This window comes from Chiloscyllium punctatum, chromosome 1, assembly GCF_047496795.1.
Source record: "Chiloscyllium punctatum isolate Juve2018m chromosome 1, sChiPun1.3, whole genome shotgun sequence".
NCBI lineage: Eukaryota > Metazoa > Chordata > Chondrichthyes > Orectolobiformes > Hemiscylliidae > Chiloscyllium > Chiloscyllium punctatum.
This window is the reverse complement of record NC_092739.1, coordinates 144243428-144261056: the sequence shown is the minus strand read 5'-3', so window position 1 is coordinate 144261056 and position 17629 is coordinate 144243428.

The window sequence follows — 17629 nt, the reverse complement described above, 5'->3', positions numbered from 1 at the left end:
TTTGGTATGATTTCCTTTATTGGTCGGAACACTGAGTATACGAGTTGAGAGGTCATGTTACAGGACATTGGTTAGGCTACTTTTGGAATATTGTGTGAAATTCTGGTCTCCTTCCTATTGGAAGGATGTTGCGAAACTTGAAATGATTCAGAAAGGATTTACAAGTCAATGAAAGCAAGCATGAAGGTACAGCAGGCAGTGAAGAAAGCTAATAGCATGCTGGCCTTCATAACAAGAGGAATTGAGTATAGAAGCAAAGAGGTCCTTCTGCGGCTGTGCAGGGCCCTGGTGAGACCACACCTGGAATATTGTGCACAGTTTTGGTCTCCAAATTTGAGGAAAGACATTCTGGCTATTGAGGAAGTGCAGCGTAGGTTCACGAGGTCAATTCCCGGAATGGCGGGACTATCTTACGCTGAAAGATTGGAGCGACTGGACTTATATATGCTTGAGTTTAGAAGGCTGAGGGGATCTGATTGAGATGTATAAGATTATTAAAGGATTTGACATTCTGGAGGCAGGAAGCATGTTTCCACTGATGGGTGAGTCCCAAACCAGAGGACACAGTTTAAAAATAAGGGGTAGGCCACTTAGAACAGAGTTGAGGAGAAACTTCTTCACCCTGAGAGTGGTGGGTGTATGGAATGCTCTTCCACAGAAGGCTGTGGAGGCCAAGTCTCTGGATACTTTCAAGAAAGAGTTGGATAAAGCTCTTAAGGATAGTGGAATCAAGGGTTATGGGGATAAGGCAGGTACAGGATACTGATTGAGGATGATCAGCCATGATCATAATGAATGGTGGTGCTGGCTCGAAGGGCAGAATGGCCTACTCCTGCACCTATTGTCTATTGTCTACAAGGATGTTGCCACGGTTGGAGGACTTGAACTATAGGGAAAGGCTGAATAGGCTGGGGCTATTTTTCCCTGGAGCATTGGAGGCTGAGGAGTGATCGTTTAGAGGTTTATAAAATCATGAGGGGCATGGATAGGGCCAATAGACAAGGTCTTTTCCCAGGAGTGGGGGAGTCCAGAACTAGAGGGCATATGTTTAAGGTGAGAGGAGAAAGATATAAAACAGACCTAAGGGACAACTTTTTCACAGAGGGTGGTGCGTATATGGAATGGGCTGCTAGAGGAAGTGGTGGAGGCTGGTATAAATACAACATTTAAAAGGCATCTGAATGGATATATGAATAGGAAGGGTTGAGAGAGATATGGGCAAGAGGTGGCAAATTGAACTACATTAATTTAGGATATTAGGTAGGCATGGATGAGTTGGACCAAAGGTTCTGTTTTCATTCTGTGCATCTTTATGACTCTGTAATGGAGTGGGCCAATAGGTGCCAAATGAGTTTCAATGCAAAGGTGATACATTTTGGTGGGAAGACTTTTGAAAGACCATTGAAATATTAAGTAGGAGGTACAAGCCTAAGAGAGGGTGCAGGAGCAGATGGACCTGAGTGTACATGACCACAGATAATTGGAAGTGGCAGGACAAAAATAGAGAGAGAGTATACAGTAACCTCAGCATGGAGGGCATGGAGTACAAGAGCAAGAAGTAATGTTGAATGTTTATAAAACCTCAGCTGGAGTACTGTGTATAGTTGTAGACACCACATTTTAGGAAAGATGTGAACCCATTGGAGAGAGTGCAGAAATGGCTTTCAAGAATGGTTCCAGGGATGAGGAACTTCAGTTGTGAGGATAGTTTGAAAAATTTGGGACAGTTATTCTTGAAGAGAAGGCGGCTAAGGGGAAATTTGATCGAGGTTGTCAAAATCATGAGCTGGCTAGATAGAATAGATATCAAGAAACTGTTCCTGCTCAAAAAAAAAGAATTAGACTGAACAGGTTTAAAGTGATCTTCAAAAGAAGCAAAGGTGATGTGAGGAAAACTTTTTCGCTCTGAGTATTTAGGAAATGGAATGCACTGCCTGGAAATGTGGTGGAGGCTGGTTCAAAAGACACTGGATGATTGGATAAAAATAGTGTGCAAGGATATGGGCTTATTTAACAAGCTGATGCAGGCACAATGAGCCAAATGGCCTCTTTCAGTGCTGTAACATTTCTGGATTCTGGTTCAAGGTGGCAGCTTGTGACCACCTTCTCAAGGGCAAGTAGGAATGAGCAATAAATTATGGCTACCCAGCAGTGTCAGTGTCCCACAAGTGAATGGAAAAAAAGACATTGGGTCATTGTGTCTCATACAACTATTCCAACCTAGAGAGAAGTCATTTTGCACTTTGAGTGCATGCAGTGTCTGTAGAGCAGACTACTGTATAGGAGTCTAAACGTGTTGATACTGACAAGCACTACCTACCATGATTGCGGCATATAGATTTGTGGGAAAAACAGTTTAAGTTCTTCACCCACTATCTGGTCCTCCTTAAAGTCTCTGCAACTATCATAGCAATGAATTACAGGTTATGTTGATAACATACAATAAACTATAAGTTGTGAAGTGCAAGAGCCTCATGATTTGTGCAGTTCAAGAAGGCAGGTCACCACTACCTCTCAATGGCAATTTGGATGGGCAATATATGCCCATACAATACAAACAAACCAGTTAGTCTCACTGTCTTACTCTGCACTTGTAGCGCTGAAGGTTTATTTCCTTCATACACCCATCCAATTTCCTTTTGAAATCAATAACAGACCCTGCCTCCACCACTTCATGAACAGCAAGTTCCAGGTCATTAGCATTCAAAGTGTTGTGTTGATATCAGGGGAATCTAAACCATAGGACATTATCACTGTTTTAATCTCATTAATGAGTAGTGGTTTTATTTATATTATCTAATGTTATGCTTTTACAAGAAAGTCATAGGGATTACAACAATTGAATCTCTTCCTCATTCTCCCTATCCCTCTCACCCAAAGCTTAATTCTGCACCTTCAAGTCCTTGTACCATTTGTTAATGGAAAGAGTTTTCCTTGTTTACCTTACCCAAACCTGCCTTAATCTGGGATACATCTGTCAAGTTTCCTTGAATCTCCATTGCTTTAAGGAGAATACTCATATGTATAAAATCACTTGACACATAAAATTATCAGAGGAGGCCATTTTACCCATCATGTCTGCACTGGCTTTCTGAACATTTTAACAGTAATCATCCAATTGTTGAATCATCAATTGAACTTGACTGCACTACACTCCAGGCAGTGCATTCCAGACCCTAATTATTCACTGAATGAAAGTTATTTCTTCCCTCACATTTATTTCTTTTGCAAAACACTTTAGAAATGATTCTTAGAACTCTGATTCTTGATCTGTTTGTGAATGGCAATCATTTATGCATACCTCCTTTCTTAAGACCCTTCATGATTTTCAAGATGGTAATCAAACCTCCTCTTAGCCTTCTCCTCTTGCATTTGTAGAAGGCTAGTTAGTACTGTAACACAATTAAATAAGGTCCCATGTTACACAAGAAATACTAAATATGGAACACCAGAAGCACACAGTTTTAGAGGGGACAAAACTTTCAACATTTATTACATCAGGCAATGCAAAGATCTCAATACTGACCTTGGGAACTCAACTCTACACGCATGTAAAAGCAAAATACTACAATGAATTCGTTATCTAGACTCTTTTTAGTCATCTGATTTTTCCAGGCTGCTTATCGGTTAAAATTCTTCCCAGCCTGGCCTTAAATGGCGTTTCTCCTGTTTTTAAATTGTGCCTTCTGGTTTTACACTCCCCAACTTGCCTGCATCTACCTTGACTATATGTTTTAATTATTTTGTAGATTCTAGTAAAATTATTTCTCAATCTTTGAACTAGAATACAGGCCTAGTTTGCCCAAATTCTTTTCATAGGACAGAACCACAGCCCCAGTGACAGGTCGAGTAAATCTTCATTGAAATCCCTCTATGACAATAATAGGGAGACCAAAACTGTACACCATACTCCAGATGCAGTCTAATCAAGATCTTATACAATTGAATCAAGATTTCATTATATTTATACACACATCCTCTGGCAATAAAGACTAACATTCCATTAACCTTCCTGCATGTTAGTTTATTCACAAGAATACCGAGGTCATTTTCCAACTACACTTTCCAACCTCTTACCATTTAACAAACACTCTGCACATCATTTTCTCTGACTAATGTGGACAACTTCTGTAGTGATTGGAACCGGGTGGACCTCATTGACTACAAGGTCCTTGGTTGGGGCCGTTAACCTTGATCAATCAGGAAAGCTCTGACTGACCAATATAAACTGGAGATTCCACTCGGGTGTTTTTCATATTCTCCTGGTGGTGGAAATTGAATAAAGATTCGTGCACTTTGTGTCTTTCACTGTGTCTCACACCTGCACACACACACCATGGGTGCTGGGGAAAAAAATAAGCACTACCGCACTTAGGCGGTAGTGTGGGGGTTAATTAAAAAAAAAATATATATAAACAGGAAATTCAGAAAAAAAAAAATATATATAAACAGGAAAAAAAAAATAATAGAGAAAAAAAAAAAATAAATAAACAGGAGATTCAGAGTCTCCTCAGTTTAGAGGACTGACTCTGTGCTGGTTGGTGCTACAGTCAGTATGTTGCTGTTGGTGTGAGGGAAAACCTGATTAAAAAAAAAAAGAAAAAAAAAAAATATATAAACTGGAGATTCCACTCGGGTGTTTTTCATATTCTCCTGGTGGTGGAAATTGAATAAAGATTCGTGCACTTTGTGTCTTTCACTGTGTCTCACACCTGCACACACACACCATGGGTGCTGGGGAAAATAATAAGCACTACCGCAGTTAGGCGGTAGTGTGGGGGAAAGGAAAAAAGTATTTATAAACTGGAGATTAGAAAAAAAAAATTTAAAAAATAAACACGGGACAAGGGCACTAGAAAAAAATATAAACTGTAGATTATCACTGTTAGGCGGTAATGTGGGGGTCATATAAAATACAATGAACAAAAAGGAAAAAATATATGGGGTTTTAAAAAAAAAGGTTTATACATTCGTTCTTCATTGTGTCCAACACCTGCACACCCACACACAGCATGGGTGCTAGGGAAAAAATCACCACTACCGATGTTAGACAGAAATATGGGGGTGAAAGAACGAACGGAACAGAAAAATAAATATCATCCACTTGTTGAATCATCAATTGATTTAGAAAATCAGGGATTTAGAAAATAAATATATATAAACAGAAGATTTAGAATCTCCTCAGTTCATGCAACTGACTCTGAGCTGGCTGGCAACAGCCAGTAGTACTGTTGTACTTGTAAAGGTAAATAGTGACTTGATGTTGGGATCCAACCTTTGTGCTGGTGTTTTTTAATGTGGGTCCTAACTGAATCTTTGAACATGGATTGAGCCTTCATGTGTGGATTAGGTCTCCATGAGTGGGCCAGCTTTCATGTGTGTACTGTACATTCATGCTTGGTTTGTGCCTTTTTGAAAGCATTGTACCTTAGTGTTTGGACTGTGCCTTTGCATGTCTGCGTGTGTAGATAGCCCCATGTTTAGGCCAACCCATAGCCCTGTATGTTAAACAAAATGTAGAAAGTGACAACCCCGTGTGTAGGCCAATTGGTTGCCCTGGGGAACGTATGTTTGTCTGTAATATTTTGCACTGCTGTTTGAAATGAGATGTGTTTCTATACAGTTCTATGTCAACATCTCTGCTCTTCAGCCAATCGCCTTGATCTAGAGTGACTTTGCCATAAAGGTGGATAAATCCCCAGGACCTGACCAGGTGTACCCGAGAACTCTGTGGGAAGCTAGAGAAGTGATTGCTGTGCCTCTTGCTGAGATATTTGTATCATCAATAGTCAAGGTGAGGTGCTGGAAGACTGGAGATTGGCAAACGTGGTGCCACTGTTTAAGAAGGGTGGTAAAGACAGGCCAGGGAACTATAGACTGGTGAGCCCAAATTTGGTGGTGAGCAAGTCATTGGAGGGAATCCTGAGGGACAGGATGTACATGTATTTGGAAAGGCAAGGACTGATTAGGGATAGTCAACATGGCTTTGTGTGTGGGAAATCATGTCTCACAAACGTGATTGAGTTTTTTAAAGAAGTAACAAAGAAGACTTATGAGGCCAGAGCAGTAGATGTGACTATATGTCTATATATATGGACTTCAGTAAGGCATTCGACAAGTTTCCCCATGGGAAACTGATTACAAGGTTAGATATCATGGAATATAGGGAGAACTAGCCATTTGGATACAGAACTGGCTGAAAGGTAGAAGACAGATGGTGGTGGTGGAGGGTTGTTTTTCAGACTGGAGGCCTGTGACCAGTGGAGTGCCACAAGGATCGGTGCTGGGCCCTCTACTTTTTGTCATTTACACAAATGATTTGGATGTGAGCATAAGAGGTACAGTTAGTAAGTTTGCAGATGACACCAAAATTAGAGGTGTAGTGGACAGCAAAGAAGGTTACCTCAGATTACCACAGGATTTGGACCAGCTGGGCCAATGGGCTGAGAAGTGGCAGATGGAGTTTAATTCAGATAAATGCGAGGTGCTGCATTTTGGGAAAGCAAATCTTAGCAGGACATATACACTTAATGGTAAGGTCCTAGGGAGTGTTGCTGAACAAAGAGACCTTGGAGTGCAGGTTCATAGCTCTTTGAAAGTGGAGTCGCAGGTAGATAGGATAGTGAAGAAGGTGTTTGGTATGCTTTCTTTTATTGGTCAGAGTATTGAGTACAGGAGTTGGGAAGTCATGTTGCGGCTGTGCAGGACATTGGTTAGGCCACTGTTGGAATATTGCATGTAATTCTGGTCTCCTTCTTATCTGAAAGATGTTGTGAAACTTGAAAGGGTTCAGAAAAGATTTACAAGGATGTTGCCAGGGTTGGAGGATCTGAGCTACAGGGAGAGGCTGAACAGGCTGGGGCTGTTTTCCCTGAAGTGTCAGAGGCTGAGGGGTGACCTCAGAGGTTTACAAAATTATGAGGGGCATAGATAGGATAAATAGGCAAAGTCTTTTCCCTGGGGTCAGGGAGTCCATAGGTTTAGGGTTCCTGGAAAGATATAGAAGAGACCTAAGGGGCAACTTTTTCATGCAGAGGGTGGTACGGTGTATGGAATGAGCTGCCAGAGGAAGTGGTGGAGGCTGGTACAATTGCAACATTTAAGAGGCATTTGGATGGGTATATGAATAGGAAGGATTTGGAAGGATGTGGGCCGTGTGCTGGCAGGTGGGACTAGATTGGGTTGGGATATGTGGCCGGCATGGACAGGTTGGACCGAAGGGTCTGTTTCCATGCTGTACATCTCTATGACTCTATGTGTTGTGTGTGAGACACTGTAACCTCATGTGGACTATTTAAGCTGAGATGTCTTTCGATAGGATGTCCTATGTTAATATCTCTGCCTTTCGGTGCCTTGTTTTGTTTTATCGTGACTTAGGCTATGTGTTGTGGTCTGTGACATTGTAACTTGTGAATTTTGAATAAAAGAGAATATAAACAAAATATAGAATCTCCTCAGTTCAGGGGACTGACCTGGAGCTAGATGGCCACAGCAAGTGTACTGTGCACAAGTAAATAAAGGATCACTTGGTGATGGGATACCGGTCTCTCTGCAGTGATTTCACATTCCCATTTTTCCACATAAAGTTCCATCAGCCATATTCTTGTCCACTCATTAACTTGTCCAAATCCTTCTGAAGCCCCTTTACAACTTCCTCTCAATGCATATTCCTGCTTGCCTTTATATTATTTGGACAAAGTATAACATTTTGTCCTCCACTCTATATGATATATGGTATGAACTACTGGGGCACAAGTCATAATCCTTGCAGTACCCTGTTATAGCCTGCCGATGTGGGAATCAACAGAATTAGAAAACATCATTTTCCAGCCACATTTACTTCTAAAGAAGAGTCATTTTGAACTCAAAACATTACCTCACTGGACCTGGTGAGTTTCTCCAGGATTTTCTGTTTTTATTTCATTCACACTATAGCTCTTGTTCTCATTCATTCAAGCTGTAAAAATTCAAACCTGTTGGACAATTGATACTCCACCACTCTTACCTTCATGATCCCCCTCAATTCCAGTTCCTGCCCAAAAAAAAGGAGATTACACCAGGCTAAGGGTTGTAACCTCTTTCTGGAAAGGTAACCAGGTACCATTCTCCCTGCGTGATGTATCGCAATGGTTGCAGCTTGATCATCAGAACTAAACTCTGAAATGACACTCCTCAACCTGCAGACTCTTACCAAAGCTGCAGTTACCATGTATTGCCATGGAATCCAAGCACTCTCACATATTGCAGCTGTGACACGTTGCCTGTTCTGCCATTTTTATTGTGCTTATTAAACTAATTAATTAATTAATTATATCCTAAGATGTTGGTGACTGCCCCCCAAGTTGGAGGGCCAGAGGAACAAACAGTGAGCTGAGTCCCCAGGTTAGTACTTTGAGTTTCATGTTAGGAATTGTCGCTATCTAGTTTCTCTCCAGTAGGTGGGAGAATGGAAACTGCATATCAATGATATAGAAACGAGAATGTTTGGTCTCTCGCTGCTCACTAGCGAGAATCTCTTCTCTCGCTGCAACACTCATTAGGAACATGATACATTTTGCTCCCGACCTTTGGGAATCTCCTTACTGTTGAACTCACAATTCCTCCAACACTCTTGCGAATGCTCAAGTCACTCAGTGTCTGGGAAAATAACACCGTCTACTTTTTCCAGCAATAATGTTAAAATTAGAGCTGGCATTCAGGATTAAAATCAGGAAGCTGCCTTTCATGAAAAGAATATGTAATAATAGGGTTTGATATATTTCACCAGATGTATTTTTCCCTCCCCACACCAATCAGCGTGTCAGAGAGACCATTCCCTCCACAACTTCCTCATCAGATCCACACCCCCCACCAGCCTACACCCCACTCCCGGCACCTTCCCCTGCCACCGCAGGAAGTGCAAATCCTCAGCCCACACCACTCCCCTCACCTCAGTCCAAGTCCCCAAAGGATCCTTCCACATCCAGCAGAAATTTATCTGTACCTCCATCAATGTCGTCTACAATATCCGATGCACCCAATGTGGTATCCTCTACATCAGGGAGACAGGACACCTACTTGCAGATCGTTTCAGAGAATATCTCTGGGACACCCACACCAACCAACCCCACTGCCCCATGGCTGAACACTTCATCTCCGCCTCCCACTCCGCCAAGGACATGCAGGTCCTGGGCCTCCTCCATCGCCAAACCCTTATCACCCGAAGGAAGAACGCCTTCAACTTCCACCTTGGCACCCTGCAACCACATGGGATCAATGTGGATTTCACCAGTTTCCTCATTCCCACCCCCCCATTATCCCAGTCCCAAGCCTCCAACTTGGCAGGGCCTTCTGACCTGTCCATCACCTTTCCCATCTATCTGCTCCACCCTCCTCTCCGAACCTAGCACCTTCGCCTTCACCTATCTATCACATTCTCAGCTACCCTCCCCCCCCCCAACCCCACTCCCCTCCTATTTATGTCTCAGGCAAACCCCACCCCCCCCACCCCGGCCCACAAGCCTCATTGCTGATCAAGGGCTTATGCCGGAAACATCGATTCCCCTGCTCCTCGGATGCTGCCTGACCTACCATGCCTTTCCAGCACCACACTCTCGACTCTAATAAGGTTTGATGCCAATGTAAATGAACCTCTGATATAAGCTTAATATCACTCAATGTGGTCAGAATTTCAACCTTCCATTCGCTCTTAGATTTTTCACAATGTCAATATAATGATGAAATTATGTTGTTCCATCTCTGAGCACATTGAAACTCGTTTCTGTGAGAGGTCACACACCAGCATGAAAATTCTGCAAGGAAGTAGAGAAACTGGAAACTGACAAATGAAGCATTGCTGCAAATGGCAATAAATTACAGCATTGAAATGTATTACGGAGAATTCCTGTGGGAAATTAGACCATCACGGCAAATTGATCGAAGTGGTGCAGATGACACAAGGGTCTGCATTGAATCTCTTAAAAGACTAAAGTGGTGTTCCAGTAAACTATGCTATATTGATGGCACTATACAACTGCAGTACATCAAACCATGTAATAATCAAGAAAGTAGCAACAAAATTCCTCTGAGAAATACTGGCATCACAATGAAATATAAATGAGTACCTATAAAGTGCAGGAATATTGCATTAAATCACAGTAAGAACATAAAATAAAGTTCTGAAATCGTGGCACGTTAACTCCCTGTGGAAAATTAAATCACTTCCATGAATCATCGTGGGGAACAAAAGTAACCACAGCATGTTATTATGAGAATCCTGTTGTACTTTGTTCATTGACTGTGGGAATCTCTGGCTAGGCCAGAATTTATTCCCCAAAATTAATCTCCCAGAAGGCAGTTAAGAGTCAACCACAATGCTGTGGTCTGGAGTCACATGTAGACCAGACCAGATAATGATGGCAGTTTCCTTCCCTGAAGGACGTTAGTGAACTGGATGGGTTTTTGCTAGTAATTGGCAATTGTTTATGGTCATCATTAGAGTATTAGTTCCAAATTTGTATGAAATTTAAATTCCACTATCTGCATGTGGCAGGATTCAAACCTGAGTCCTTCGAGCATTACCTGGTCTCTGGATTAATAGTCTAGAGATAATACCAGTAAGCCACCAACTTCCCCATACTCTAGTATCTTTTCATGAAGGAGAGCTTCTTGATTTCAGTCCTAAATGCCATCTCTGATTTGCAGTGATGGAACTGGAGGTGTAATGAGAAAAATACAGCCTCACATTTACAGAACAAGGTGGTGGCACATCCTTTTGGACAACTAGGTCACTCTAAGGAGTGAGAGCATCATAAAGGATATTTGACAAGGAATACGGAACCAGAATATTCTGGGTCAAACCTAGCAAAAGCAAAGATGAAAACAATTACTGAGAAAAGATGTGGACAAAATGAATATTACCGAGAATCTCAACTTGATGACCACCAAGAGAAATCGAAAACACCAGGACAAAACTTCAGCATCAGCTCTGGAGGAGTAGTACCTCTTGTGAATGACAATCTTCATCTCAGTTTTGTGAGGAAACTCATATTCTGACTTGGCACACCATCCTGCTCTCGCACCTCTCCTGTGGTCTTCAGTCGGGTGGGACTGCACTCGCCTGGTTACAATTGTATCTAGCTAATAACAGTCACATCACTGGAGTGGTTTTGCTTCTGACTCTCACAGTGTCACTTTGGGTATCTGGTAAGAATCCACTCTTGGCTCCCTCCAACATGTTGCAGCTCAGCGACACCATTCACAAAATGCAGTGTTTAGTAGAAGTGGATGGTGGCACATAGCGTCCCTGCTTCTTTCACATCTCTGCCCCAATTAATTTGGTGACAAGAAAATTAGTGCACACCCCCCCACCTCCCACTGCCAATCAAAGTCATAGAATTGTGACAGTATGGAAGGAGGGCATTGAGCCCATCACTTCTGTACATCTCTCCAAAAAAGCATCTCCATTCTCCTGTCTTCTCCCTGTAACACCACACATTGTTATTTTCAAATAACCAGATAGTTCATTTTCACATTAAGTTTTCACAGTTGTCCTGAATTGTTCTATCAAACAACTTCTGCAGCAATGACCCGAAACGTTTAAATGTGAAATTTAGGTTACAGAATCAATAGCCAGTGAACATATCTTGCCTGGAGAAAGTGAGGACTGCAGATGCTGGAGATCAGAGCTGAAAATGTGTTGCTGGGAAAACGCAGCAGGTCAGGCAGCATCCAAGGAACAGGAGAATCGACGTTTCGGGCATAAGCCCTTCTTCAGGAATGGGCTATGCCCGAAACGTCGATTCTCCTGTTCCTTGGATGTTGCCTGACCTGCTGTGCTTTTCCAGCAACACATTTTCAACATATCTTGCCTCCCAATATTTCAAAAAAACACAAATTCCAGAGATCTGAAATAAAAACTGAAAGTGCTAGAAATACATATCAAGTCTGGCAGCATCTGGAAGAACAAAATAACAGTTGTAAGCTAATATAAGAAAGTCATAAATGAGTAATTAATGCCCGTTTAAGATTTCACTTCCCCTCCAAATGCAACAGCAAACCTTGTCAGAACTACTTGCTAGACTCTGGGTGGGGTGAGGTTTCCCATTCATAACTGAGTGAGCAGGCATTGGGAAGAGGAATGGAAGGAGATGCACTACCTGGCCATTACACCACAACCCCGCCCCCCTCCAAACCTGCTAAGTAATATCCAGTCCCATCAATCCCTTCCGTCGTCACCACCAACTGCCTCTGGCCTGCACTACATCAATGATTCTGGGCGTCGGGCTGGTCATTACCAGCTGCAAACATTGTCTCCTAGTAATGTTGAAACGCATAAAGGTGAATAAATCCCCAGGACCTGATCAGGTGTATCCTTGAACTCTGTGGGGAGCTAGAGAAGTGATTGCTGGGCCTCTTACTGAGATATTTGTATCATCAATAGTCACAGGTGAGGTGCCGGAAGACTGGAGGTTGGCTAACATGGTGCCACTGTTTCAAAAGGGCGGTAAAGACAAGCCAGGGAACTATAGACCGGTGAGTCTGATCTCGGTGGTGGGCAAGTTGTTGGAAGGAATCCTGAGGGACAGGATGTACATGTATTTGAAAAGGCAAGGACTGATTCGGGATAGTCAACATGGCTTTGTGCGTGGAAAATCATGTCTCACAAACTTGATTCCGTTTTTTGAAGAAGTAACAAAAAGGATTGATGAGGGCAGAGCAGTAGATGTGATCTATATGGACGTCAGTAAGGCGTTTGACAAGGTTCCCCATGGAAGACTGGTTAGCAAGGTTAGATCTCATGGAATATAGGGAGAGCTCACCATTTAGATACAGAACTGGCTCAAAGGTAGAAGACAGATGGTGGTGGTGGAGGGTTGTTTTTCAGACTGGAGGCCTGTGACCAGTGGATTGCCACAAGGATTGGTGCTGGGTCCTCTACTTTTTGTCATTTACATAAACGATTTGGATGTGAGGATAAGCGGTACAGTCAATAAGTTTGTAGATGACACCAACATTGGAGGTGTAGTGGACAGCGAAGAGGGTTACCTCAGATGACAACAGGATCTTGATCAGATGGGCCAATGGGCTGAGAAGTGGCAGATGGAGTTTAATTCAGATAAATGCGAGGTGCTGCATTTTGGGAAAGCAAATCCTAGCAGGACATATACACTTAATGGTAAGGTCCTAGGGAGTGTTGCTGAACAAAGAGACCTTGGAGTGCAGGTTCATAGCTCCTTGAAAGTGGAGTTGCAGGTAGATAGGATAGTGATGAAGGCGTTTGGTATGCTTTCTTTTATTGGTCAGGGTATTTGAGTACAGGAGTTGAGAGGTCATGTTGCGGATGTACAGGACATTGGTTAGGCCACTGTTGAATATTGTGTGCAATTCTGGTCTCCTTCCTATCGGATAGATGTTGTGAAACTTGAAAAGTCTCAGAAAAGATTTACAAGGATGTTGCCAGTATTGGAGGATTTGAGCTATCGGGAGAGGCTGAACAGGATGGTGCTGTTTTCCCTGGAGCATTGGAGGCTGAGGGGTGACCTTATAGCGGTTTACAAAATTATGAGGGCCATGGATAGGATAAATAGACAAAGTCCCTTCCCTGGGATCGGGGAATCCAGAACTAGAGAGCATAGGTTTAGGGTGAGAGGGGAAAGATATAAAAGAGACCTAAGGGGCAACTTTTTCACGCAGAGGGTGGTATGTGTATGGAATGAGCTGCCAGAGGATGTGGTGGAGGCTGGTACAATTGCAACATTTAAGAGACATTTGGATGAGTATATGAATAGGAAGGGTTTGGAGGAATATGGGCCAAGTGCTGGCAGGTGGGACTAGATTGGGTTGGGATATCTGGTCAGTGTGGACGGGTTGGACCGAAGGGTCTGTTTCCATGCTGTACATCTCTATGACTCTATGACCAAGAAAGTCAGGCCACTAGCCACATTCAGATGAGTTGCAGTTAATTTTAACCCTTTCTTAAATATACCTGGAAGGCCGAGGTAGAAAATTACAATCATGTGCTTTCTCTGAGGTGGGAGAGAGGGTGTAGAGTCATCTCTTTTGTTTCCTCTTCCTGGTATGTTTCTATTTCTATTTCACGTTTCTTCTGATACTTTACAGGTGTAAAATTCCAAGCATCCCACGCAGGACATGGGCAGACAACAAAACATTTGCCTCTGCAGTCATTCTTTGGGCATAGCAGATTTCTTTTTTAAAACATGCATTTTTGGAATTAAAAATTAATGGTGTCTATGGTGCTTCAGGGTTCTGAACCATTGTCATAACAATGAATGTCCAAATATCACTGCCATCACTGAGACCTCCTACTTCCACCTCTACAGCATTGCCTTGCACCAGTCTTAGCACATCTTCTGCTCACACCCTCATCCATGTTATTGATTCTCACCAGACTATTCCAGGCTCCCACATTTTATCCTCATGTGATCAAGACATGCTAACTTGCACATAGTTCCATTTATCCGTCACATTATGCTCACTGGCCTTAGATTGGTCCTTGATTAATTTACTCCTTAATTTTAAAATCTCAGAAAGCTAACATTAGCCTGAAATTCCTTTCTCCACAGATGCAGCTACTTTTTATTTCCAATATTTTTTGTTTGTATTTCAGTATTTTCATTTGTTTAAAACTCATGACTTCGTTTGCAGCTCCTTCGTGACCTTGTCCATTCTCTCTCTGTCATCTCCTCTTGCAGTTTCTTTAATTCTAACCTCTTAAGTGTCCCCAGTTATAATTGCTACAACATGAGGGTTGATTTTATAATCACTCAAGGGATATGGGCATCACTTGCTGAGCTAGTATTTATTGCCCATCCCAAACTACACTTCGAAAAGGTGACAATGAGCTGCCTGCTTGAACTGCTGCAGTCTATATACTGTCGGTACACCCACAATATTATTAAGGAGGGAGTTCCAGAGTTCTGAATCAGTGGGTCAGCGATATATTTCCAAGATAGGATGTTGAGTGGCTGAGAGGGGGAGCGTGCAGGTTTAATTGCTCCCATGTATCTGCTACCTTTGTACTTCTAGATGGTCTGAGTTTGGAAGGTGCTGTCTAAGGATCTTTGCTGAATGTCTGCAGTGCATTTTGTAGATAGTACACACTGCTGCTACTGAGCGCTGGTGGTGAAAGGCAAGGATGCTTGTGTATGTAGTGTCAATTAAGTGAGCTGCTTTGTCATGGATTGTGTCAAGCTTCTTGAGTGTTGATGGAGCTGCACTCATTCAGGCAAGTGGGGAATATTCCATCATATTCCTGACTTGCGTATTGTAGGTAGTAAATAGATTTTGGGTCGTCAGGAAATGAGTTACTTACTCCAGGATTTCTCGGCTCTGACCTGCTTAGGACCTAAGCAACTGAAGTCCCTCTGAAAATCTCTCTACCTCTCTTTCCTCAATTGAGATGCTCCTTAAAATGTATCTTTTTAATCAAGCAATTGGGCACCTGTATTAACATATCCTCCTTTGTGGTTTGATGATAATATTTGTTTAAAATGCTTATGAGAAGCCCTTTGGAATGTTTTATGTTCAAAACTTGGTCTACACTATTGTAGTTAAATACAATTTCTTTTAAAGTCAATGCACACTTAAATTGTCGAAATTTTATTTTAAAAACTCTTATGATCTATAATCATTAAAAATGAGTTTGAAAAAAATGCAGCATAAATCTCCAGGACCTGATCACACCTGTGGGAGGCTAGAGAAGTGATTGCTGAGCTTCTTACTGAGATATTTGGATCATCGATAGTCACAGATGAGATGACGGAAGACTGGAGGTTGGCTAACGTGGTGCCACTGCTTAAGAAAGATGGTAAGGACAAGCCAGGGAACTATTGACCAGTGAGCCTGACCACGGTGGTGGACAAGTTGTTGGAGGGAATCCTGAGGGACAGGATGTACATGTATTTGGAAAGACAAGGACTGATTAGGGATAGTCAACATGACTTTGTGTGTGGGAAATCATGTCTCACAAACTTGTTTCCGTTTTTTGAGGAAGTAACAAAGAGGATTGATGAGGGCAGGCGGTAGATGTGATCTATATGGACTTCAGTAAGACGTTCGACAAGGTTCCCCACGGGAGACTGATTAGCAAGGTTAAATCTCATGGAATACAGGGAGAACTCGCCATTTGGATACAGAACTGGCTCAAAGGTAGAAGACAGAGGGTGGTGGTGGAGGGTTGTTTTTCAGACTGGAGGCCTGTGACCAGTGGAGTGCCACAAGGTTCGGTGCTGGGTCTATTACTTTTCATCACTGACATAATTGATTTGGATGCGAGCATAAGAGGTACAGTTAGTAAGTTTGCTGATGACACCAAAATTGGAGGTGTAGTGGACAGCAAAGAGGGTTACCTCAGATTACAACGGAATCTTGATCAGATGGGCCAATGGGCTGAGAAGTGGCAGATGGAGTTTAATTTAGATGAAAGTGAGGTGCTGCATTTTGGGAAAGCAAATCTTAGCAGGACTTATACACTTAATGGTAAGGTCCTCGAGAGTCTTGCTGAGCAAAGAGACCTTGGAGTGTAGGTTCATAGCTCCTTGAAAGTGGAGTCGCAGGTAGATAGGATAGTGAAGGCGGCGTTTGGTATTCTTTCCTTTATTGGTCAGAGTATTGAGTACAGGAGTTGGGAGGTCATGTTGCGCTGTACAGTTAGGCCACTTTGGAATATTGTGTGCAATTCTGGTCTCCTTCCTATTAGAAAGATGTTGTGAAATTTGAATGAATTCAGAAAAGATTTACAAGGAGTTGCCGGGGTTGGAGGATTTGAGCTATAGGGAGGGGCTGAACAGGCTGGGGCTGTTTGTCCTGGAGCATCGGAGGCTGAGGGGTGACCTTATAGCGGTTTACAAAATTATGAGGGGCATGGATAGGATAAATAGACAAAGTCCCTTCCCTGGAGTGGGGGGGGGGAATCCAGAACTAGAGGCCATAGGTTTAGGGTGAGAGGGGAAAGATATAAAAGAGACCTAAGGGGCAACTTTTTCATGCAGAGGGTAGTACATGTATGGAATGAGCTGCCAGAGGATGTGGTGGAGGCTGGTACAATTGCAACATTTAAGAGGCATTTGGATGGGTATATGAATAGGAAGGGTTTGGAGGGATATGAGGCAGGTGCTGGCAGGTGGGACTAGATTGGGTTGGGATATCTGGTCGACATGGACTAGTTGGACCAAAAGGTCTGTTTCTGTGCTGTACATCTCTATGACTAAACCAATTTTCATACTGGAAAGAGAAAACAAAATACTAGCACTATAAGCAAACCTTAAAAATATAATAGAGATGCTTTCGTTGGATTTAACACAAATAAACAAACAATATAAAAGCATATTACTGTGGCTGTTGGAAAGCTGAGATAAAAGTAGAAAGCAGAGTGACCGCTACCAGTGATGGCCCAGTGGTATTGTTGCTGGACTATTCATCCAGAGTTTTCATCAGAGTGGTGCTGAGACCCAACTCATGTTCCAGGGACCTGGTTTCAAATCCCAACATGGCAGATGGTGGAATTTGAACTGAATTTTTAAAAATCTGGAATTAATAGTCTAATGACGATCAGGAAACGGTTGTCGATTTCCAGAAAAAAGCATTATGTCATTTAGGGTAGAAAAAAGCAATCATTCCCTGGTCTGGC